This window comes from Terrapene carolina, unplaced genomic scaffold, assembly GCF_002925995.2.
Source record: "Terrapene carolina triunguis isolate 2854851 unplaced genomic scaffold, T_m_triunguis-2.0 Scaffold193, whole genome shotgun sequence".
Lineage (NCBI taxonomy): Eukaryota > Metazoa > Chordata > Testudines > Emydidae > Terrapene > Terrapene triunguis.
The window spans coordinates 9,247,170-9,272,275 of NW_020664544.1; the positions used below are offsets into that span (position 1 = coordinate 9,247,170).

General features: G+C 40.5%; 2 protein-coding genes across 2 annotated transcripts in view; one reads left to right on the top strand and one right to left on the bottom strand.

Annotated features, from left to right (window-relative positions):
• TANC2 (tetratricopeptide repeat, ankyrin repeat and coiled-coil containing 2) overlaps positions 1 to 23,275 on the bottom strand; it is a 585,366-nt gene extending 562,091 nt beyond the window's left edge. Inside the window, exon 1 of the mRNA XM_024201203.2 lies at positions 23,123 to 23,275. The gene's annotated coding sequence lies outside the window, so the exon portion shown is untranslated. The remainder of the gene's footprint in view (positions 1 to 23,122) is intronic.
• MARCHF10 (membrane associated ring-CH-type finger 10) overlaps positions 1 to 25,106 on the top strand; it is a 156,030-nt gene that overhangs the window by 11,332 nt on the left and 119,592 nt on the right. The window lies entirely within an intron of this gene.

Consider the following 25,106-nt stretch of genomic DNA (forward strand, 5'->3'; position numbering starts at 1 on the left):
TGGAATGTCAAAGGCCCCGGTACCAGAGCCAAAGCAGAAGGTGCGGTTGGAACCAATGTCGAAGAACATCTAAGCACTGATGAAGAGTGTACCCCGGCACTGCAGACAAGGCAGTCGGACTCATCCTTAACTGGTACTGATGGCAGTGCTGGCAACATTCTCTGCCCTCGAGACAAAGAGGTTGAGGGCCCCGAAAGAGCACTGTATATTTTGTATTGTGCATTGTAATTAAAATCAATATATCTGAAAATGTAGAAAACATCCAAAAATATTTAAATAAATGGTATTCTATTATTGTTTAACAGCATGATTAATGATTAAATTTTTTAATCGCTTAACAGCCCTATTTAAAATGCAACCAAGTGAAAATACTGAATCTTTAGTTCAAGAAAATAGATCAAATACATAAATTAGAGATTACTACTTTAAATCATTTCTTATTTGAGAGAAGAGGGTAGTAAATATAATTTTACAAAATATTTATCATCATTTCCCATTTGGGTTTTAGCAGAAATTAAATAATTGTCTATTAGCGGAAGGGTTTCAGATGCAAGAAGTCCAATATCAGACGTCAATAGGCACATGACGTTGAAGAGTAAACTCAGACTTTATTACTTGGAGAAAACAGTTGTACAAAGCACATATCAAACATGTGGGATTTCAACTGCATTATATCGACAGTCATAGATGATCTTCAAATCAGAACGTCAAAAAAACCAAACCCTCTCCATAACACTTGGATAGCTGTTTGAATTATTTGAAACAAGTCCAGATGGTCATAACTGTTGTGTGGTTATGTTACAGACATCAAACTATGGCTGTACACCATAGTGAAAATTTAAAAGAATTTTATTTGCTCAAATTTAGATGACTGGCTAACTGAAATACAAAATGGAAAGTTCTTTTGCCCTGAACAAGACTTTATGAAAGGCTATTTTAAATACAGCATTACTTTCACATATTGAGGGCCATCTCAGTCTGTAAGCCAGTGCTAGGTCTGCTCCATCCATATCTATCATCCCACATACCAAGTAGATTTGGTCTTGCATTTATTCATCCTAGTGTATTTAAGAACTCAGGTATAGCTCCACAATTTGGTTTCTTTCTTTCTTTCTTTAATTAATAAAAAATGTGAAGTCCCTTTGGATTACTAAAGTTAATATTTAATAGTGATTAAACTATTATAAATTTAACATTTATATAGCATTTTTCATAAGTAAATGTTCCTGCATTAAGTTGTAAAATATTAGACCAAAGAGAAAAGTCAAATCAAAAGTGAATTAATCTTTAAATTTATAGTTGTATATTGTTTCATACTCAAATGTCTGGTGTCAGAATATAAAGAAAACATTCAGAAAATTTAAGCCATTTAGAAAGATTAACAGCTGTAATTTGCAAAAGTCTTCATTATGATGTAGTATCTTAAAGCAATAGTCACAATGCAAATATTTTGTCACAACAATGCTTTTGAATTTTCTCCACTGCAATTAAAGTGAAGTCTTCCATATTAAATCATGAATTTTTGGCCAGAGCATAATATATATCAGGTTGATTAAAGGCTATATTCTCGTATCTGGCATTGTGGCTGGAGAATATCAGAGCCCTGTAGTTCCAAATAGGAGGAGGGGCATGGAAAGGAGGAGTGCCATGTCCATAGTATTATTCTCTGCCCTAGTATGTATTCGGCTTCACAGTGTGAAAAAGAGTATAACGGTCAGTGGGATTGTATTCCCTCCCCCTCACTCCAAGCTTACAAGACTTCCCCTGGTAAAGTAATGCAGATTTTGTCAACTGTCACTTCCCCTCCATATTATAAACCCTACCACTACTACCACAGTGATCCCCAAATTAGGACTCCCGGGGCAGTCAACTGGTTCTGCATGAGCTTTATGCAACCCTCTGCTCATCAAATTCTTCAAGTTCCAGAATGCATTAAAAGGTATACACAAGCTACGTAGTCTATTAGACTTAGAAAGCCACTTGGCAAGACAAACTAGATCAAAGAAAAAGTACAATAATTAAGTTAGAGGACAAAACAGTTTTCATCCAGCAGTGAAAAAGACAGATTAACAAAAGAAGTCACCAACAAGTGGGTGAACATGCTTAAAATTTAGGAATTCACTATAAAAAAATAAAACTAGTGTGCTTCAAGGAAAAGAGATCATGTGATCACAGCTCTCCATAACTCCTAAGAAAGGAGCTAATGTAGTTTCTCAAAGCACAGTTGATTGTGTAACCTGTAGAATCATAGAATTCATAGAAATGTACATCTGAAAGGGACCGCAAAAGGTCTTATAATCCATCCCCCCTGAAATGAAGCATGACTAAGTATACCTAACACCATCATGACAGATGTGTCTCTAACCTGTTCTTAAAAACTGCCAATGACAGGGATTCCATAACCACCCTTGGTAACCTGTTCCGGTACTTAGCTATCTTTATATCTTTTCCCAATATCTAACCTAAATCTCCTTTGCTGCAGATTAAGAAAACTATTTCTCATCTTACCTTCAGTGGACATGGAAAACAACTGATCATCATCCTCTTCATAATAGCCCTTAACATTCATTATCTTACAGCTTCAATGATATAAAATATGCATAATTTGCCATCACATGAAAATTTACAGGAAAGATAGGATCTGTGTACGATGATGAACTAGGAACCATTTTAAATGGTAAGTTAAGCGAACATGAACTTAAGGTAGGAATTACTCAGTAAAATTCCATGGCCTGTGTAATGCAGGAGGTCAGACAAGATGATTGTTAAAAACAAAAAAGGATTTTGTGTCGTGGCAATTAATGTTGCATCAAAACACTCTCCCCTCCCAAAAAAACCCCCTTAAACCTTAAAAACACAAACAAGAAGGAAAATTTCTTGCATTCCTTGCCATTTTCACAATGCCTATAAACATAATCGATAATACACTCAAACACTCCATAAGGATTTCACCTACACCTCTTAACAGATACAAAAAAGTAATTTGCACCCCAACTTCAAACACACTCGAGCAAAACTTTAGCAGTGATCTTAGCAATATTAAGGAAGCATAACTTCCCAAATGCATAGACATTCAAAGAGTCAGATGTGCCAATCTGCTGATACAACAGGGTCTGAAGTCACCATTAAGTTTTTGTAAGGGAGGAGATGGGAGATGCCACAGAGCAAGCCGGGAGTGAGGAGATGGGGTAGGGAAGGGAAACAATCTGAAGAAATGAATCTGGAGAGAATATGTTGTGGAGAGTTGGGGTCACAGAAGGGCTGAGCAGTGGGGTCAAGGGAATGTGTTGAGGAGCAGGAGCTCTGAGGAACTGGGTGCTTAGAGGGCTAAAGGCAGTGGGAGGAAGAATGAGTCTGGGACTGGTTCCTTGGAACAGCAAGACTGGGGGCAGTGAAAGGGAGGGAAGACGAGTTGTCAGAAAGAAAAATGAAGTATAATACTACAACAATTTAAAACATTAAATATATCAGACATCAATCAATCCATCATCTTGAAAATCGTACACAATTGCAGTTGAGCTAAAAGTAAATTTTAATCAAACTTATGGCAAAGACTTACTTTAAAACGGTATTCCTGGAATCTCAGTTTCATTAGTAATATATCTAGGAATATCAACAATCTGCATCATTTCTTCTCTGCTAGAGATATTTCAAAAAAGTGAGACTAGAAAAAAATACCTTGAAAGTAACAACTTTTACATATTCTATTAACATTTTTGCAACTTCCAAATCAGACTATCTTAATCTGCTCTCTTGTTCAGGTCATTTCTAGCACTCCCTCCATAGTCGTCATCTTCTCCCCCTAGTTTCTACTCCTAGAGAAAAAGAAAGGATAAAACTCACCCTCAAACTCGCACCTACTAACTCCCATAGAAACTCTGCTGTTAGTTGCTACCTGTTGAGCAAGTGCATAAGCATTTCCAGGATCAGGTCTTTAGTTTACAGCCAAAGTGAGAATGGGCTTGAAGTCCTTAGAGCTTTTCACTCTAATTCTAGTAAGCAAAAGAGCAGGACATTAAATCTGACTGCACCTTGAGTGTCATAAATATAATTTTTCTCAATGGGTCCTGGAGGAGCATCCAAGTGTGTATGCAGCAAAATCATACAACTGTTATGATTTCTCCCCTCTGTTCACAATAATCTTTATAGTAAATAATTAGTAGATGCTTAGATTTCAACACAAGACCCCCTCCCACCTTCTTTCAAATGTTCATTATGAACAATATTTTAAAGTTAGCTATTCAAAACCATTCATTCTCTGAAAACAAAACATTCATCAGATATACAGAAATACTTTCTAGTCCCTGCTTGCTGTCAAATTCTTATAATACACCATCTATGTACTTTCAGTTCTACAGCTACATTCTCTTTTTAAATGTTACTAATGAGAAAACGAAACAGTGTTCTCAAGAGATTCAGGAAAGTAAAGGCTATTTTAATTAAACGAGATTATTGCCAATGCCAACCTACGAAGTCAACATTTACTTTGTTTGAAGTAACTGAAAGAGATGGTCAGTCTGGTAATCTATTGATTGCATATGCACTGCCAAAGAAGGATCACGGTTGGTACTTTGTACCTTGAGTCTCAAATTATACCAGATCAGACATCCTTACTGGGAAGAATCAAGAAAGATGGAATCTCTCTCTGAAGGACACCAGCACTATGCACAATTATGAAGATACAATATCACAGATCACTGGAATATCAAAAAAAAATTGATAAATGTTTTTAAAAGGGCACTGTCAATTTAATTAAATAATGAAACTTTTGTCTGAAATTCTGTTTACCTACTTTTGCTACAAGTAACACCTAACATTCCTGTAACTGAAAGATTGGAGAAACAAAACCAGTTCTCTATTTTTTCAGTTTGTTTGCTTTGTGCATTTAATAGCACTTTGGAGACTGTTCCGTTTTATAGTTCTTTCGCATAGTAACAGTGGAGGGAAAATATTAGTTAAACTGAAAAACGTGATTACATAATGCAAAGATTGGTAACGGGCAGCAAGAGGCAGAAGTTCATACTTCCCACCTGTTATTTTTAACCTATTTCGATAAAAACAGAAAATGTGACTGCAACAAAAAAAAAAAATCAAATTGGCAAGGGGGACTACAGGGCAGGTATAGTGCTGACATTTTTAACTCACTTTTAAAACTGACTACATTTCAAGTAGTGTCAATCTCTATAATTGCCCTAAAGTTCCTCTTGCCAATTTGTGAATTTTTTAACATCCAATTTTCCATTTTTACGTGAGTTTAAGTTGATAGTATAATTTTAATAATCCTTATATAGGGACATGTTGTGGCCCATCCTGCACACTGTACAAAGCACACAGTGGATGTTGGGGAAGATGTTTCCAGGCTTCACAGGGCTACTATGTTCCTCCTCACACTCAGGTAGGTGGGGAGAGGAGGATCCTTGGCTATGCCAATGCATTGGTAAGCGTACCCTGAACTGGGGTATAAACGTATTACAGCATATGCCCTCCCTGGAGTCATGGGAGACCATAAAGGAGATTGTAACTTGTAACAGTGAGCTGCCCCTTGCTTGGATTTAAATTATAGTGTCACAATTGAGCCCTTAATAAACATACTTCTCATTATCTAAGATATAATAGTCTCTAATTTAGGACAGCTACATTTGGAAAGATATTTAAGTATATAAAAGTAGAAATAACCACTTTTGTTTTCCTTGAAATACTTCCTCAATTTCGATGCTGTGTGAAATAAAGTAGCTGAGATTTGCATTAGAAAACTATTGCTAAAGTTCATAAAATATTTTAGAAACAGTTCCAGCAGGCACCTTGGATAAGTGAAAACTGGCTTCATTTATCCTCCAGTCTCTTTCACTCACATTCACTTTAAAATGTCATTTATTTTACATATTATTATTTACATATACCATATGTCCTAGTGTTCCTAAAAATATTCAAGAGTTGAGAAAACTACTTACCTGGGTTCTTGTTCTCTGCAATTGTATGCTGTAACAGATCCACATTATGATCCCAACATACAACTGATAAGAACTCCTACAGCATTAGAGTTTTGGGGGCAGTTACTACCCACACATGGGCAGATGGTATATTCTATCTCCGCTAACTGCTGTCAGCATGGTGTGATCTTTTTCCTCCCAACCACAAGATATATAGCATTAACAAAACCAAACGTTTATCCCCATCTCTGCAGAGGAGGTGGCTGGGCAAGTGTGACTCTATTACAACTTAAACCTTCAAAGAACAACAATTACAGCCAAGTAAGTTTCCCTACTCTAAGGGCACCAGTTGTAATAAATTCCCACTCCTGAAGACAAAAAAGCTCCAGAGATGCCGCAATGAAAGACCAAAGATTAGCTAAATGTTGTTATGCAGATTTCAACCACTCTCTAGTATTCCAATAGTGAGACTACATATCTCAGAGCATATCTACATATCTACAGTACAAAGTTAGGTCATCATAACTACATTGCTATGGGCTGAGAAAAATTTCAAACTCTATGCAACGTAATTAAGCCAATCTAAACCCCGGTTGGACACTGCTAGGTTGACAGAAGAATTCTTCTAATACCTAACCCCTCTTGCAGAGGTGGATTTACTACAGCAATGGAAGAATACCTACTAAATGTCTATACTACAGCGCTGTGGCAGTAGCATTTTTAATGTAGACATATCTTTAGACTAATAACTATTTGAAGCTGGGTTTCTCAAACCAGATCATGTTTTGAAAACTAAGATGGTAGACTCGGACATCTTAATGAAACACATATTAGGAGGGGTCATGTCTGCCTCACTGAACAGGAGGGGAAAAAATGTATACTCTATTAAATCAGAACTATGGAGAGAAGGCCTCCCAATTTTCTAATATTACTATTCCCCTCTGATCATAAGAATATTCTAAATGAAAGATATTAACAAAAATTGCATTAGACCCCAATTTGATAAATTAGAAATATGAACATGAGACTGTACATCACTTTGAAAAATGCACTACAAATTCTTAAGCAGAATCACACAGTTGTAAAAATATGCATAGCATCACTGCATGTGCAATACCATTCCGTACATATATTTAATAGGAAAGGCATACCACAAAGCTCATGGCCTAATGCAATGGAACTAAAAGTTGAGAGTCAATAAAGATTAATGCACATTTTGATAATTATATCACCTTTAGGAGAATGGTGTCCTACAATAAATATGTAGAGAACAAACAATATAATTACCTATCAGTTAGACTATAAACTGGAAAAATAAGGAGCATCCCAACTACTTTTACCAAGCTTGCAAAACAAAGAATTCAAGAATGATTATTTTTTAGATGTTGAGACTTGCTGCACAAAGAACAAACCACAACCCAATACATTCTGGACAACAAAAATAAGGAGGATGCTCAGAGTAGTAGCTACCATAAATAGCATCAACTAACAGAATGAGCTTAAAGTTTGATGCAATTCCAAAGACCCTAAATTAAATAATTCTCTGAAGAGAACTGGCTGGAAATTCCAATACAAGTGTGGTACTTGAAGAATGAGAATTTCTGTTGATGCAAAATCATTACTACTGTAAGTCTACCCATATATTAAACTCAAAGAAGCAAAACAAAAAAAAAGAAAGAAAAGAAAGAAAGAAATATAACCTCATGTCCTGCTTTTAGTAGCAAATGTTTTATAAATGTGGTTGCAACGACCACGTCTTCTCTGTTTTAAGTGAATCCAGAACACAAGCAATAAACTCTTCACCTTGATTTCAATAAAGGATGCTGCCACAACAAAAACATGAATGTGTCAACATAACTCTTCCTGTTCTGGAACTGTCTCTCTCCATCCAATTCCATATCTCAGGCTGCATCTCCAACATATCCTTTTGGAAATTTCACTATTTGAACTCAACGTGGTCAAAACTGCATACTTTATTTTCTCCCAAATGTTTCTCAGGTTCTCTGTTACTGTCAACACAGCCACCATCCTCACTGTAACCCAGGCTTCTGGTGCTGGAGTTAACGATACCTCCTTTGCCTCATACATCCATATCAGATCCACTTCTTCTTGTTACATAAAGATTTCTAACAATTTCTCTGTCCTCACAACTAAATTTCCCATCTTGATTACTGTAACCTTCTGCTCACTTGCAGAATACCCATCCAGTCCATTCAAAATGCAATCACTAACATCAGAATGACTGACAAGGAAGATTATCACATCTCACCCCACCCTCCCTCCACTGGTTGTCCCTTCTCTAATAAATCAAGTTCAAGCTTCCAGCTACAGTCATGAACTCTCATTGTAAGTCTGCCCCACCCCACTTACCCATGCTTGACTCTAATCAGGACATGCCCCCACCAATGCCAGATGATTTGATGTCCTATTTATGCCTCTCATGCCATCTCCATGCTTTATTCCCAATATTATTGCCTCAGAATGGAAAGGTGTTCCTCAGCTGGTCCACAAATCCATCATCATCTTCTCATTTAAATCCCTCTTGGAGAACCATTTCTTCTGCAACAGCTACACTTATGCGAATGCAGGGAATCAAATGTTGGGAGGAGTTTATGGACACTGGAACAGAAACTGGGAATTGGCATTGTGGTGGAGAGATTCATGGAGTTTAAGACCCGAAGGGACAATTCTGATCATCTCATCTAACCTCAAGCATAACAAAGGCCACAGCATTTCACCCAGAAATTACTGAATTAAATCCATAACTGCTGGTTAACCCAAGAATCTCTTTGTAAATTGATATCACATCCCTGGGTAAGTTGTTCCAAAGATTAATTATCCTCACTGTTCAAAATTTGCACTTCATTTCTAGCCTAAATCTATCTAGCTTCAGCTTTCAAACACTGGACCTCATTAAATCTTTGTCTACTGTATTAAAGAGCCTTCTACTATCAGAAGTCTTTTTTCTACACAAAGGAACCACTCACCTACAAGAGGAAGAAAGAAAAGAGGGGGAAATAATGTTTACTGAAGAAACTAAAAAAAGAAACCGCAACAAAAAACATTACTAAAAAAGACATGTGCCTACCACTCTCCTGATGACTTTTGGCTGGATTCTGGTCTCTTTACTTTGTAATAATGTCCCCTTATCAACAGAAACATACGTTTTACAGATATGCACTAACACAGAAGCAACAGGCAGTGGGAGCTGAACTGTACTCATCAGCAGAAAAGGTACTGGCAGTCAGAAGCACAAGGGTCTGCTATACAGTACTGCATAAGCAGGACAGAATTTACCACCTGCTGATTTAGGGGAAGCATACGAACACAAGAATGGCCATATTCAGTCAGACCAATGGTCCATCTAGCCCAGCATTCTGTTTTCCGACAATGGCCAATGCCAGATGCTTCCAAGGGCATGAACAGAACAGGGCAGTTATGAAGTGATCCATCCCACCTTGTCCAGCCTCAGCATCTGGCACCCTGAGGCTAAGGGACAACCAGAGCATGGGGTTGCATCCCTGACCATCTTGGCTAACAGCCATTGACGCGCCTATGCTCCATGAATTTTTTTTTTAACCTAGTTATACTTTTGGCCTTCACAGCATCCTCTGACAACAAGTTCCACAGGCAGACGAGGCATTGTGTGAAGAAGTAATTCTTTTTGTTCATTTTAAACGTGCTGCCTATTAATTTCATGAGGTGACCCCAATCCTTGTGTTACGTGAAGGGGTAAATAACACAGCCTTATTCACTTCTCCACACCTGTCATGATTTTGTAGACCTCTATCATATCCCTCTTAGTCGTCTCTTTTCCAAGCTGAACAGTCCCAGTCTTTTGAATCTCTCCTCATATGGCAGCTGTTCATTTTTCACAAAGTCATAAGGTTAGACGGGACCACAAGGGTCATCTAGTCTAAGCCCCTGCCAAGATGCAGGATCTGTTGTGTCTAAACCATCCAAGGTAGATGGCTATCCAGCCTCCTTTTGAAAACCTCCAATGAAGAAGCTTCCACAACTACCTATGTTCCACTGTCCTACTGTTCTTACAGTTAGGAAGTTTTTCCCTGAGATTTAATCTAAATCTCCTATGCTGTAGTTTGAACCCACTGCTTCTTGTCCTGCCCTCTGTGGCAAAAGAGAATATCTTTTTTCCATCTTTTTTATGGCAGACTTTCAAGTATCTGAAGACCGCTATCATATCCCCCCTTACTCTCCTCTTTTCCAAACTAAACATACCCATTTCCTTCAGCCTTTGCTCATATGGCTTGCATTCCAGCCCTTTGATCATCTTTGTTGCTCGCCTCTGGATCCTTTCCAGTTTTTCTACATCCTTTCTATACATTGGTGACCAAAATTGGACACACTACTCCAGCTGAGGCCTAACTAGTGCCGAGTAGAGCAGTTCTATCACCTCCCGTGACTTGCATTCTATGCCTCTGTTAATGCAACCTAAAACTGCATTTGCTTTTTTTGCAACAGCATCGCATTGATGACTCATATTGAGGTTGTGATCTACCACAACTCCCAGATCCTTCTCAGCAGTGCTTCTTCCAAGCCAGTTTTCCCCCATTCTGCATTTGTGCATTTGGTTTTATTTCCCTAAGTGTGGCACCTTTCATTTGTCTTTGCTGAATTTCATTTTGTTGTCTGTAACCCAGTTCTCCAATTTATCAAGATCCCTCTGAATTTTAGCTCTACCCTCCAAAGTATTGGCAATCCCCCCTCTCCCCTCCCCCACCCCCCAAGCTTGGGGCCATCTGCAAACTTGATAAGTATATTTTCTATATCTACATCCAAGTCATTTAATCAATTTCTGGAGGTGAATGCCTGGCTGCAACGATGGTGTCGCCAGGAGGGCTTCAGCTTCCTTAACCATGGAATGCTGTTCCAGGAAGAAGGACTGCTAAGCAGAGATGGGGTCCACCTATCAAGGAAGGGGAAGAGCATATTTGGATACAGACTGACTAATCTAGTGAGGAAAGCTTTAAACTAGTTTCAAAGGGGGCAGGTGACCAAAGCCCACAGGTAGGTCAAGAACATGGAAACCTGGGAGAAGGTTTGGAATTTGGAGGGAGCATGGGTGTTATAGCAGAGATAAAGGAGAGACAAGACAGAACTGGGGGGCGGGGGAATCAAATCAGTATCTTAGATGTCTGTATAGTAATGCAAGAAGTAGGGGGAATAAGCAGGAAGAATTTGAAATGCTAGTCAATAAACATAACTATGACGTAGCTGGCATCACAGAGACCTGGTTGGATAATACACATGACTGGAATGTTGATAAAGAAGGGTACAGCTTGCTCAGAAAAGACCGGCAGGGAAAAAAGGGAGGAAGTGTTGCCTTATATATTAAAAATGTATACACTTGAACTTTGATTGAGATGGAAATAGGAGACAGACTTGTTGAAAGTCTCTGGGTAAGGATAAAAGGGGTAAAAAACAAGGGTGATGTCATGGCAGGGGTCTACTACAGACCAGCTAACCAGGAAGAAGAGGTTGTCAAAGTCAGACTCAGGACTCACAATTTGTCAGATCACTTTGTTTATTAGCAAAGCGCTCTGCTAATACACCCAAATAATGTGAGCACCATGCAAGACTCAAACTATCTTATATATACAGAGAAAAGGGAGCGAACTTAACAAGATAACAAAAGGAAGCAGAACTGATAAGTTTACCTGGGGCTAGACATACATATCTTATTTCCTTACTAACTATTACCAATCTCCTGTTAATGTTCCACCATTAGCTTAAGTGGACCCATTGTTTCATACCTTAATGTTTCTCTTCCTGACAACTATATTTCAACATTCCTTATTCCTGCTTAAAGGAACATACAGCATTTCTTTAATCCATTCTATTTTTACAATATAATTCATTCTACTTTCACAAGGTGGATGACGCTTTTTTTAAACAGCTAACAAAATCATCCAAAGCACAGGACTTGGTGGTGATGGGGGACTTCCAGACATCTGCTGGGAAAACAACACAGCAGGGCACAGATTATCCAACAAGTTCTTGGAATGTATTGGAGACAATTTTTTATTTCGGAAGGTGGAGACAACTACCAGGGGAGAGGCTGTTCTAGATTTGATATTGACAAATAGGGAGGAACTGGCTGAGAATTTAAAGTGGAAGGCAGCTTAGGTGAAAGTGATCATGAAATTATAGAGTTCATGGTTCAAAGGAATGGCAGGAGGGAGAACAGCAAAATAAAGACAATGGATTTCAAGAAGAGAGACTTTAGCAAACTCAGGGAGCTGGTAGGTAAGATCCCATGGGAAGCAAGTCTAAGGGGAAAAACAACAGAAGACAGTTGGCAGTTTTTCAAGGAGACATTATTAAGGGCACAAGAGGAAACTATCCCACTGCGTAGGAAAGATAGGAAGTATGGCAAGAGACCACCCTGACTTAACCAAGAGATCTTCAATTATCTAAAAATCAAAAAAAGAGTCCCACAAAGAGTGGAAACTAGGTCAAATTACAAAGGATGAATAAAAACAAACACCACAAATATGTAGCGACAAAATTAGAAAGGCCAAGGCACAAAGCGAGATCAAACTAGACAGAGACATAAAGGGTAACAAGAAAACATTCTTAGAAGCAAGAGGAAGACCGAGGACAGGTTAGGCCCATTACTCAATGGGGGAGGGGGAGAGAATAACAACAGAAAATGTGGAAATGGCAGAGGTGCTTAATTACTTCTTTGTTTCGGTTTTCACCAAGAAAGTTGGACATCTAACATAGTGAATGCCAGCGAATATGAGGTAGGCTCAGAAGAGGCTAAAATAGAGAAAGAACAAGTTAAAAATTCCTTGGACAAATTAGATGTCTTCAAATCACCAGGGCCTGATGAAATGCATCCTAGAACACTCAAGGAGCTGACTGAGGAGATATCTGAGCCATTAGCAACTATCTTTGAGAAGTCAAGGAAGAATGGAGAGATTCCAGAAGACTGGAAAAGGGCAAATATAGTGCCCATTTATAAAAAGGGAAATAAGGACAACCCAGGGAATTACAGACCATTCAGCTAAGCTTGTGTACCCACAAAGATAATGGAGCAAATAATTAAGCAATCAATTTGCCAACATCTAGAAGATAATAAGGTGATAAGTAACAGTCAGCATGGATTTGTCAAAAACAAATCATGTCAAACTAATCCGATAGCTTTCTTTGACAGGGTAACAAGCATGTGGACAGGGGGAAAGTGGTAGACGTGGTATATCTTGACTTTAGTAAAGCTTCTGATACTGTCTCGCATGACCGTCTCATAAATAAACTAGGGAAATTCAACCTAGATAGAGCTACTATAAGGTGGGTGCAAAACTGGTTGGAAAACCACTCCCAGAGAGTAGTTAGCAGTGGTTCACAGTCATGCTGGAAGAGCATAACAAGTGGGGTCCCTCAGGGATCAGTTCTGGGTCCAGTTCTGTTCAATATCTTCATCAATGATTTAGATAATGGCATACAGAGTACACGTATAAAGTTTGCGGACGATACTAAGCTGGGAGGGGTTGCAAGTGCTTTGGAGGATAGGATTAAAATTCAAAATGATCTGGACAAACTGGAGAAATGGTCTGAAGTAAATAAAGGACAAATGCAAAGTACTCCACTTAGGAAGGAACAATCAGTTGCACACATACAAAATGGGAAATGACTACCTAGGAAGGAGTACTGCGAAAAGAGATCTGGGGGGGAGAGGGTCATAGTGGACTACAAGCTAAATATGAGTCAGTAGTGTAATGCTGTTGCAAAAAATGCGAACATCATCCTGGGATGTATTGGCAGGAGTGTTGTGAGCAAGACATGACAAGTAATTCTTCCGTTCTACTCTACACTGATTAGGCCTCAACTAGGAATATTGTGTCCAGTTCTGGGCGCCACATTTCAGGAAGGATTTAGACAAATTGGAGAGAGTCCAGAGAAGAGCAACAAAAATGATTAAAGGTGTAGAAAACATGACCTATGAGGGAAGATTGAAAAAATTGGGTTTGTTTAGTCTGCAAAAGAGAAGACTGACAGGGGACGTGATAAAGGTTTTCAAGTATGTAAAAGGTTGTAACAAGGAGGAAGAAGAAAAATTGTTTTTCTTAACCTCTTATAGGACAAGAAGCAATGGGCTTAAATTGCAGCAAGGGAGGTTTAGGTTGAACATTAGGAAAAACTTCCCTGTCGGGGTGGTTAAGCACTGAAATAAATTGCCTAGGGAAGTTGTGGAATCTCCATCATTGGAGACTTTTAAGAGCAGGTTAGACAAACACCTGTAAGGAATGGTCTAGATAATTAGTCCTGCCATGAGTGCAGGGGACTGGACTAGATGACCTCTCGAGGTCCCTTCCAGTTCTGTAATTCTATGTTCACCACCACCACACTGAGAACAGATCCCTGCGGAACCCCTCTTGAGACTTCCCTTCAATCCGACATCATTCCAGTAATAGTTACTCTTTGTTTACAGTTGTTTAACTAATTGTGTATTCACTTAATGATAGTTCCGTCGAGCCTGCATTTCTCCAGAATGTCATGTGGGACTGTGTCAAAAGCATTGCTGAAATTCAGGTATATTATATCCACCGCATTCCCCCATCCACCAAATCAGTTACCTTGTCGAAGAAGGAAATCAAGCTGGTTTGGCATGATGATGATTCTATGACTCTGGTTGCAGAGAAGCAACTACAGCATGTCCTGAGGCTGTACTCAGAGGAGCTTTTGGATGCCACCCCTGAGGAATGGCTCACTGTGGAAATAGCAGCAAAAATGGAAAAGGCAGAAGCTGCCCCAGAGTCTGGTAAGTTTCTGGCTCCAATTTAATGTTTATTAATATAGGAGCGGGAAGGACTTCTGTTCTATGAACCAATGCAAAAGTTATTACAAGCCCTGGGTAGCAACGTGTATCCATCCACCAATGGCAGATGTATGCCAGCACCTTGGCGTCCCCACACCCTCCCCCATGTGGAATTGAAAATAGAGACTGGGAAATGCAAACAGTAAAAAGGGGATTTAAAAGTCAATTTTTACTGGAAAGGTACACATTTTTGCTCAGGCATTCCTGTTTGTTAAAAATAATAATCTTATAATGCAATCCCTGTAACTACACCACTCTGAAACCACTCAATAATGTAAAAGGCTGCCTGAAAACATTGAACTGGCAGCCCAAGTTGTTCCACAATTGGGGAGAGGGGGACGGGGGGGAAAAACAGCTGTGATTTTTAACTTACCATTGTCTCTGCACTTCTTTCACTGCGATTAACCCGGCTGTGTACAGGGAGTTTCTGTGGTCTGAAGCATCCCTCTCACAATATACTGAAGTTCAGTTTTAAAAAGTAACACTTTTTGTCCTTGAAATTCTACAAGGATTTTTTCTGTGATCCTGCTCTGAGCTATTGGAGAAAACTCCTTTTGTCTTCTCCTAGTTCCAGGTCCCTAGACCTCTACAGGCTGGAGTATCTGTGCAGCTCACCCACACTGCAGCAGAAGCCTGGGCCTCTCTTCTTCTACGGATAAACATGACAGATTCTTTTGACCAACCATTCACCAGAATGCTTTGAGTAAGCTATATGCCTCAACATAAAAACTTCACAGCAACGCTGAAGTTGCAGAAGTGCAACAGAAACTCACTAATTTTCACTAATGACTGAGGACCATACTGCCCCCTTTCACAGAAACATTTGGGGAAGGCAATCTGGGAGGAAGAAATACTCCATAAAGTTCACTTCACAGAGTTTTCATAAATCTGTCTTCCACTGGGGGGAGAGTCCACAGACTTAGGATGCTACTCCTATTCCTCCTTTCAGCCCTACAGAACTTGAAGATAGAGCAGGAAGGGAGTTTGGCTCCACCCTTCCACTCACTTGGAGGACAATTCCAATAGAAGATACACATTATTTGTTTGCCCCTGCAGTTATAAAGTGGCATCAACAGAAAGAGCTAATATAGCTAGCTTTAATGGCCCATCATAGTGTAATCAAAAATCCTAATCAAATGGTTCTTTGATAGTTTATGTGAAATTAGTTTACAACAATGGGACTACTTGTTGGGCAAAATAAGGATTATTCACATAAACCAGGGCTTCTAGGATTGGACCCTCATTTTGGATTTATGCCATTTTATCTAATTATTCCTTATTAAAAATGAACAGAATAGCAGTGTGTAACAAATTACTCCGAATCTTAGAAATTATGAATATAGGATTGTACTATAAAACGCCCTTTCAATTCAACATTGACTCTCAATTTTAACTTCAGCCCTGACACCACAATACCACTAGTCTACTCTAAACCACAATCTTTCAGCCAAAAATGTGTTCGTCCCATAAACAGTGACTAAGTGACAACAACTGGATAGTAATAACGGAACGTCAACAAGCATGATTCATCTCATATTTTTTCATTACTTCTATCAATTTGAGAAAGTATACTACTTACATAATTCCCCAGCCATTAGCTCACACAATACCATTCCTATTCAGAACTAAGGTCCCAAGATGCAGGCATGTGCATAACTATATGCACATGAGTAGTCCCATTGAACTCAACAGGATTACTCATGTGCTTGAAAGTTACGTAGGTGCGTACATCTAGGCAAGACCAGGACCTACGGGTCACTGCTTGCGGTTGCTGCTTATTTGGTAAATGATGCTTCTGAATTTTCAGAGCCTTGCTAACAAGTAGCGGGGAAAGAGAGGAAGGAGGGGAGGCACTGTCAAATGTGTAAGGGCCAAAATACAGCCTCTCTGTCTTCAAGAGCCAAAATATCTTTTTTTATATCAAATGTCTTACTGTGGTGGTGGGTTTTAAACAAAGACTTGCTTTATGTAGAGCATAAACAAAACCAATACATTCTGCTCAATCTATAGTAGTCAAATATATTCTTATGAGTGGAATATTGATTCCACTGAAATTATGCACTCTCTCAAATGTGGCACAAAAACCAAGTGGTTTCCAAGTTAGAGGTATTTATTTTATTTTTATACCATTATTGATGAGAGTGTGCAAGACTATGCAGTCTGTTTTCTTAAAGATTTATAAATTAAAATTTGATTTCAAAAACACACTGTACTCAGGTTAGGTGCTTGTTTGTCTACCAACATAAAAAGAAACATGTTTATTTCAAGCTGTATTAGAAACATGCAATAATAAATGCTGGCCAAATAGAAAGCCAAAGTAGCTAGTGAAGTATTTTAAACTGTAAGTCTTCTAAAAGGGTATTGCAAACAAGAGTTTTAAAAAATTAAAGATTTCTTTATTTAAAAAAATAACTTCAGAGTATCGCTTTAACACACAGAAATTTGTCACAAAACCCACTGAAACCAGCTTTGTTCTTCCATTAGAATTATATATCTAATATAGCTCTAGAAGAGCAAGTTGGATTCTCCTCTGGCTTATGAACCAATTACTCCTGGGGGAATTCTGTACTACTGCACATGCGCAGAGTTCATGTCCTGCACAGAAATATTTTTTTCTCCGCAGAAAATACATTCAGCTAGAGAAATGCTGCAGTTATGCCCCTTTCACCCACCAGGGGCTGCTGTGGCACCAGAACAGAGAGCAGCCATTCCTGGGTGGAAGTAGTCCCAGCTGTGGATAGGGAAGAGAAGAGGCTGCGTTCCTCACAGCACCCTGCCCAGGAGGCCAGAGGATGTGGCATGGGATATAAATGGAGGGACAACGTAGGGCACATGAGGCTGCTGGGGGTCATAGACTGGGGTTCAAAGGGCTAGTGTGGGGGGGACAGACTGGGGCGGGGCACATGGGGACAGAGGAGAAGGTGTGGCTGAGTGGGGGTACAGCGACCAATGGGGACGGGGGAGGAGGTGGTTGAGTGGGGGTGCAGGAACACATGGGGATAGGGGCAGATGTCCCTGACTGAATGAAAGAGGGAGAGGCTAGGGGTCAGCCAAGGTCTGCATGGGAGAGGCTCCGTAACAATCCCCCCCACACACAAAAAAGCTGTTCCATACTTCTGCCACCCACACCCAATAACCCTCAAAGTTCACACCCAGGCTCCTTCACAGCAATTACTTCCCTTTTCCTCAGCTCCTCCATTATACCTGATTCCCCCAAGCCTTTGCACTGCTTCTGGGGAGTGCAGGAAATACATTTCTGTATTGTAGTTTAAATGAATTATTACTCAAAGTTCTGTAGTAATAGGACTAGTAAGGCATCTATTTGTCAAAAAACATTTCCTGAATTTTTTTGTTGTCCCTATTGTTACAGACATACTTGCTGACAGGTATTTTGAAATACATTACCAAAATAATTGAATCTTGCATTGGTATGTTGTGTTATTTTGACAAATAAAATATGCAGAATTTTAAAATATTGTGCACAGAATATTTTATTTTTTGGCATAGAAGACCCCCAAGAGTAATCAACAAAACTGAGACATACGATCCTGGTCCTGAAATCAGATCATTGTGTAAGAATGCACACACATGGAGTCCCACTGAATTCAATTGGGTTCTGCACAGGCACCTGGGTCCTCTCATTTCTCCCACTTCCTTCAAATGAATCTAATGTATATTTAATATTTAAAGTAGCTGATTTTTTTACAAAAAAAATAAAACAAATTTTATTAGAAGATCACAAAAGGAAAAGACTAGGACAACTCCATATGATGCGATATTTTATAAACTTTTTTAAACAAGCTCTAACAAGTTCATAATATGCTACAGCTTCACAATCTATTTTATAAGGCCCCAATCCAGCAAACATTTACATAGGTAGTTAATTTTACATATTGACTTCAGTGAGTCTACACACATGTGAAGTTAAGCATTTCTGTGTTTGCAAGATGAAGGCCTAATAATTTGCAAAAGACAGAACCTAGCTCTGTGGGCTCAATCTTACTCCCACTGACTTCAGTGATTTAACACCTGGCCATGCATGACTATGTTGTTCTTAGACCCTTAAATAGCACTTACAAAGAAGTTTCTGTACATTCTTTTTTTTTTTTTTTTAAATAAAAACATCAAAAGATGGTGGGACACAATCTCAGGAATAATGATAAATTTTATCATAATGGTTATAAACCATTGTATCAGTGGAGTTTGAGTATTCCGGACACTGTGGAGTTTGAGTATTCCGGATACTACACTGAGCCAGGGGCGGCTCTATGTATTTTGCCGCCCCAAGCACGGCTTTCGGCGGCGCGCCTGCGGGAGGTCTGCTGGTAACGTGGATTCAGCGGCACGCCTGTGGGAGGTCCCATGCCTTCGGCGTACCCGCCGCCGAATTGCCACCGAAACCACGGGACCGACGGACCTCCCGCAAGCATGCCGCCGAAGACAGCCTGACTGCCGCCCTCACGACGACCGGCACGCCGCTCCCCGCAGAATGCCGCCCCACGCACACTCTTGGAGCGCTGGTGCCTGGAGCCGGCCCTGCACTGAGCATAAGCAATACACACTGTTATGGAAAGGCAGTTACCGCACCCATTAAGGCGATACTGTAGGATACATTTTCAAAGCTTTAGAAATGGATTTCACCACTCAGCTCTCATTGCTGTTAATAGAAGTCATACAGTTAACTCCTCCTGTATTACTCTGAAAATTTAAACCCAAAACCTGTTTTGCAAAAGAAAAAAAACATTTACACCCTTTTCTGCTTTGTTATGATGTATAACAAAAAACAGAAAAGGTACATTTGAGAGATTTAAAAGCAGGTGGCTGATTTAAAAAAAAAAAAAACTAGACTAGAGAACTAGATAGGAAGCTTACTTACTCATCAACTAACCACTAGTTCTCCTGTTCCTCAAGAAAGCAAAACAGGGAATTCAAGACCTGCTTTTTCTAATAAAAATCGTAAGCAGGAATATAGACAACTTAAAAAAAAATCAGGCTTTCATTACACTGTATAAAGAAATAAAAGAAGGCAGAAACATTATTCTTTTATTGCAGGTCACATGAAAGGAATTTTTTCCCCATTGTTTCTATTTTAAATGACATAAAAATGTTATTATTGTCACCAATATAGAAAATACTCTAAAATTTAAAAAATGAGTAAGTCTACACAAATGAAACAAAACTATTTAAATAATAGGCACACAAAGAAGGATCTGAAGACACAGGATTCTGCAGAAGACCCAAAGTTATTTAAAACTAAAAAGTTAGCTGCTGAAGTAGACTTATGGTGAGCACAACAATATTCCACATGGAGCATGTTTTTATTGTTCACTTAGGATCCAATCCTGCATAATCTTATGCACAAGCTTAACTTTAAACCAGTGGTTTTCAACTTTTTTTCATTTGCAGACCCCTAAAAAATTTCAAATGCACATGCAGACCCCTTTGGAAATCTTAGACATAGTCTGCAGACCCCCAGGGGTCCACGAACCAAAGGGGGAAAACTGCTGCTTTAAACACACAAGTTGTCCCCTTGACTTCAGTGGACACACTTGCATGCACAACATTAAGTATGTTTGTAAGTGTTTGCAGAATAGAGACCTTACTTTAGAAAAACTTCATTGAATATAGTGGACATATTGATGGACCGTTAGGCATAGTAATGTGTATAGCTCATTATTCAAAAGCTATACACACTTATTTCCTAGTAATCTGAAACTTTAAAAGGCTCTAATTGGATGTGTTTAATAATCATTTACAGAAATATGAGATCCACTGTAACCTGGTTCACAGTACAACAATCACTTCAAAAGACAACGTCATGAGTTCTAGTGGTAGCAAATGCAAAATATGGAAGGCAAAAAGGCAGATAGGAACGGCTATAGAGGGAAAGCCAAGCAATCACAAAAGGTATTGAATTTATTTTCTAGGCACTATATTAATTCAACTTCACTATCATATATAGCATTGTACAGGCAAGTAGTAATAATAAATTAAATTTTTACGGGCAAAATTCTAACCTTCCTTGCACATACCCTAAATCAGAGCAAGCTACATACAGCACTCCTCTGAGCTCTACGTGGAATGTGGATGGCAAGTTTTGGGAGTGTGTATAGCTTCTTGTGTATATGTTGCCTTTGGTGTCTGGTAGTAAGAGAAGCAAATGCAGTACTATTTACTGAGGCTCTTTTAGGAGCAGCAATAAAGAGTAGAGTACTGCATAGTGTGCTAGTCACCACTCCCCAAGATACCCTACCTACAGCAAATAAGATAGCTCAAGGACCCGTTACTCAGGCATTACCACTCCACTTTTTCCAGAAACCCTCATTCACAAGTCCAAGATTTGCCATATATTGGGATTCTGATTACACCAAACCACAACAGCCAATATAAAATAGCTTTATAATTGACTTGCCTATAAATCTGACATTTCATTTTAAACACACACACACACACAGTGGTATGGTGTCTGTCACTCCAGTAAGAAATTCAAGTGTGGATATAACTAGGAATTCTCTTAAAAACAGATGTTCTTGGCAAAACGAACTCACTTTATTCGCTTGTCTTTACATTTTCACATTAGGAGATTTTTTTTTTTGAAGGTTTATGGTTTTCCTTTCATTTTTCATCTGAACGCTAGTGCTTCAGATCCATCGTTCCAAGCTCCACCTGGGAAATGCTGCAAGCAGGATTCTATGGACATCTTTCCATGTTGTTGTTCTCCCCCTCACCCACTTTCATCCTTGCTACAATACACTGAACAGACACAAATCTATGTTCCACTTCCCAAAGAGTATTAATTAACCATTTCAGCTCCTATTACTGAACTCCACCAGATCAAAAATATTTGGTCAGCATATTTTGTTTCATTTTCCTTATACTAGTTATTTTCACCTTTGTAAAAAGACACAAACATACAGTTCCCTCACAGCTGGCTTACCATATTACATTTCTTCCTGAACTGCCACTCAGAAATGGGTGAGAGACCCTCTCTTTCCCTGGTAAAACATACATGTAATAGAAACTGTCTGTCTCATATCTCATTTCTTTTTACATTTTAGCCTCCAACAATCAACCCAAGAACACCAGTAATAAATAAAATTCTGCTGTATTTTTCAATTTGCTCCATATTTTTAATCTTTATTCACACTATGGGAAGGGTAGGAAGGGAAGATATTTAACCCTTGTTTTCCTTGCATAGCACACAAGTAACAGCTTTTTTGTGTGTGTTTCTTTCATGTGAATTCTCTCTGCAGCAGCAAAGTCTCTGGAAATAAAATACACCATGTTCTGACAGCCACTTTTTTCCCCCTTTGTCTTTATTTTTCCACATTGCTTAAGGGGAGGTTTGTCTCATTGTATCATTATAGTTAAACCCATTAGCCTTTAAAATAAACGTATATCATTTAAGACCAACCTTATGCCCATTCAATCTGTTGTTTTAAGGACATTTACTTGATCTTTTAATTGAAAAAAAAAATGGTTTTTATTGATACCATTTTAGTAAATTCATCTTATTAGCCTAACATTGACTACACTACTTAAATATATAACTAACCATAAATTATTGTGAGCTTCATATTATTGATTACAAATTGATGTCACTGATCCAGTGGCCATCTATTTGACAGTCCTGGTACTACCGGTCCTTATATTATATTGAGCCAGTCTCCATACAAGAGGTGCAATATCTATGCCATTGACAGTCCCTCTTGATATTGGTAGAAGGGATCCAGCCCCCATGTGATCAATTCGCTGTCAATCCCACACTATAAAGGTATTTTTGAACCAGTCCCTATTACGACAACTCTCTCTGGGTGTGTACCATTTACCCACCCCCATGAACATGGCTCACGGATGGATCTGGTCGCCGGCAGCGTCACTCCCATAGGTGCGAACAATGCGGTGCTGGTCGATAGACTTTCAGCCCAGGGATCAATGCACCCCCCACCCAGCCTCACTGACCCAGGCTCGGTCCATGCCCATGCCGGGCTCTCTGCGCCGCTGAGCCGGCCCCCCTCAAAGACGCGGGGAGCACCGCCAACCCCCCACCCCACCCACCTCCCGTGGGGGGGGGAGGGGATGATTGACGCGATTTCCAATCACACATCGATACCACTATCGCCACACAGACCCCGATCTGTCACGAAATATCGCGACACCCCCCCCACCCACCCACCCCCAATGGCTACGCCGCCGAGACCCCGCACCCCTCCCGCCTCCGAGACGCCAGCGCTGATCCCCACACACCTCTCCCCCCCCCCTCCCATCGACACCCACCGCCTAACCCCCCCCCCCCCCTCTCCTCCCCGCCGGGCCCCAGCGCCTCCCCCTCAGGAGTCGCTGCCCTTACCTGGGGCGGCGGAGCGCGGGCTCCGAGGCGAGGCTGCCCTCCGGATCCGGGCGCCTCCCTCTCACCACATCCCCGCTGGCCCCCGGGAGCCGTCCCTGCCGGGGCGGGGACAGGGTGGCTGTTCTTGCCCCTCAGCGGCTCTCGCGCTCCACCGCGGCGGTTACCTCAGCCCCCACCCACCCCCAAAAAATATATATATATAAAACGCCCCACGGCTCCGGATCCCCTCCCCGCAGAGCGCGAGGGGGCGGGCGGGCGCGCGCGCGCGGTGTCCCAAGGGAGGGAGCAGCAGCCCCTTTGCGCCTCGCGCCTCTGGCCTCGCGCCCGCCCGGCGCGCGTCCGCGCAGCCAACTCGCTCCCGAGTCGCGCGCGAGCCAGCGCCGGCTCCCTTCTGGGCTCGCGCACTCGGCTTGGGCAGGGGGAGGGGGAGGTCTCGGTGGGAGTGAGGAAGGAAACTCAAGCTACGCCTCCCTCCCTCTCTCTCTCTCTCTCTCTCTCGCCCTTGCGCGAGCGGGGACGCACGCGCTCACTGGAGATGAGCCGCGCGGACCAGGAGGGGTCTGGTTAATTATTCACGCGGGGCGTTGCTATGCAAATCGATGCTCCTGCCTGGCCATGGCACCCCGCCTAGCGTGCAGGAGGGACGCGTAATTCTTCCCGAAGGGCGGGGTTATGCAAAACAGGTCGTCCCTCACCTCCCCCCGTGCGTTGCTCTTGCACCTGGTTTCTATCTCTGTCCTGTATTCATAACGGGGGGGGGGGTGAATTTTTAATGACTTATTATATATTAATTAGCCCTGTAATTACTGCATGTATGGGCCCAAGGTCTCTGTCTATGAGTGAGTCAGGGGCTGGGTTGAAGAAGCACAGAGGACATGGGAGGCATGTAAGAGGGGAGTTCGCAGCCCGCTCTGTGTACGCCTCTCAGCTGAAGTCCGTCTGGTCGGAGCCTTGCCACGTTTGTGATGTTCATGTTAAATCGGCAGGAAAACTTTTCCAGCAAGGCGGGGGTAGGTCTTTGGAGACAGTTCCCACTTTCAGAATGTTCTTTTATGAAGAATTTGGGGTTCTAGAAGACTGTAGCACGAAACCCACGTTTGTCTGTGTTACGATAATGCATTTTTACTCCTTTCTCTCTCCCAAGGATTTCTCATCTGTGCAAATGTGTGTGTGCAATGCATTACGCACGTAAAACGTATTTTCGGCAAGGTGGGTGGTTGTGCAGCGTTTGTTGGGTGGAATGTATTGGGGATGTATCTGATGCATTTTTCCTACGGTGCATTGTTCAGAGCTGCAACTGATACTGTCAAAAATTAACTGCTACTAAACCAACAAAAGGGAAGGATGTGACTGAGGAGGAAGATTCCGGCTCCAGCAGCTGAGAGGGATTTTATAGAGGCAGGACCTACACACAAGAGTTTTTGGGTGAATTCTGTTTCTGGGGATAGAGCTCCAACAGCTTATATGTGCTTCAGCTCCTCCAAGAGGACAGAAGGCGTTAAAGCTTTTTTCATTTTAAACCCTGATTTTTTGAAAGAACTAGGCATGAAGGGAGGAAATTTTCAGTGATGGTACTGTTAGGCAGTAGAAATACAGTAGTTTCTACAGATAAAACTTCAATTAATTATATACAGCTCACTGTAAGTATAATGTTCCTTCTGCCATATATAGGATGCTACTTGTTTATATAAGACAACTATCCTACTGTAAAAACATCACATTTTATTTGGTGCCTGTTAGTGTATAAAGTCTTTAATAAAAATAACTTCCATTCTTTAAAATGTAAGAGGGATGCTTACTCTTCATATCTGTCCTTATGTTTAGGTTTTGTAAAACAAGCTGTAACAAACCTAAGACAAACATTATAAAATTATTTTCAAGGTCCCATTAAAACACTTAACAAAATATTGTAACCAAAATGCTGCAAAGAATGAGCTATATCATGAAATCTAAAGAGTTAATTTGCATTATTTTATTGGCCAAG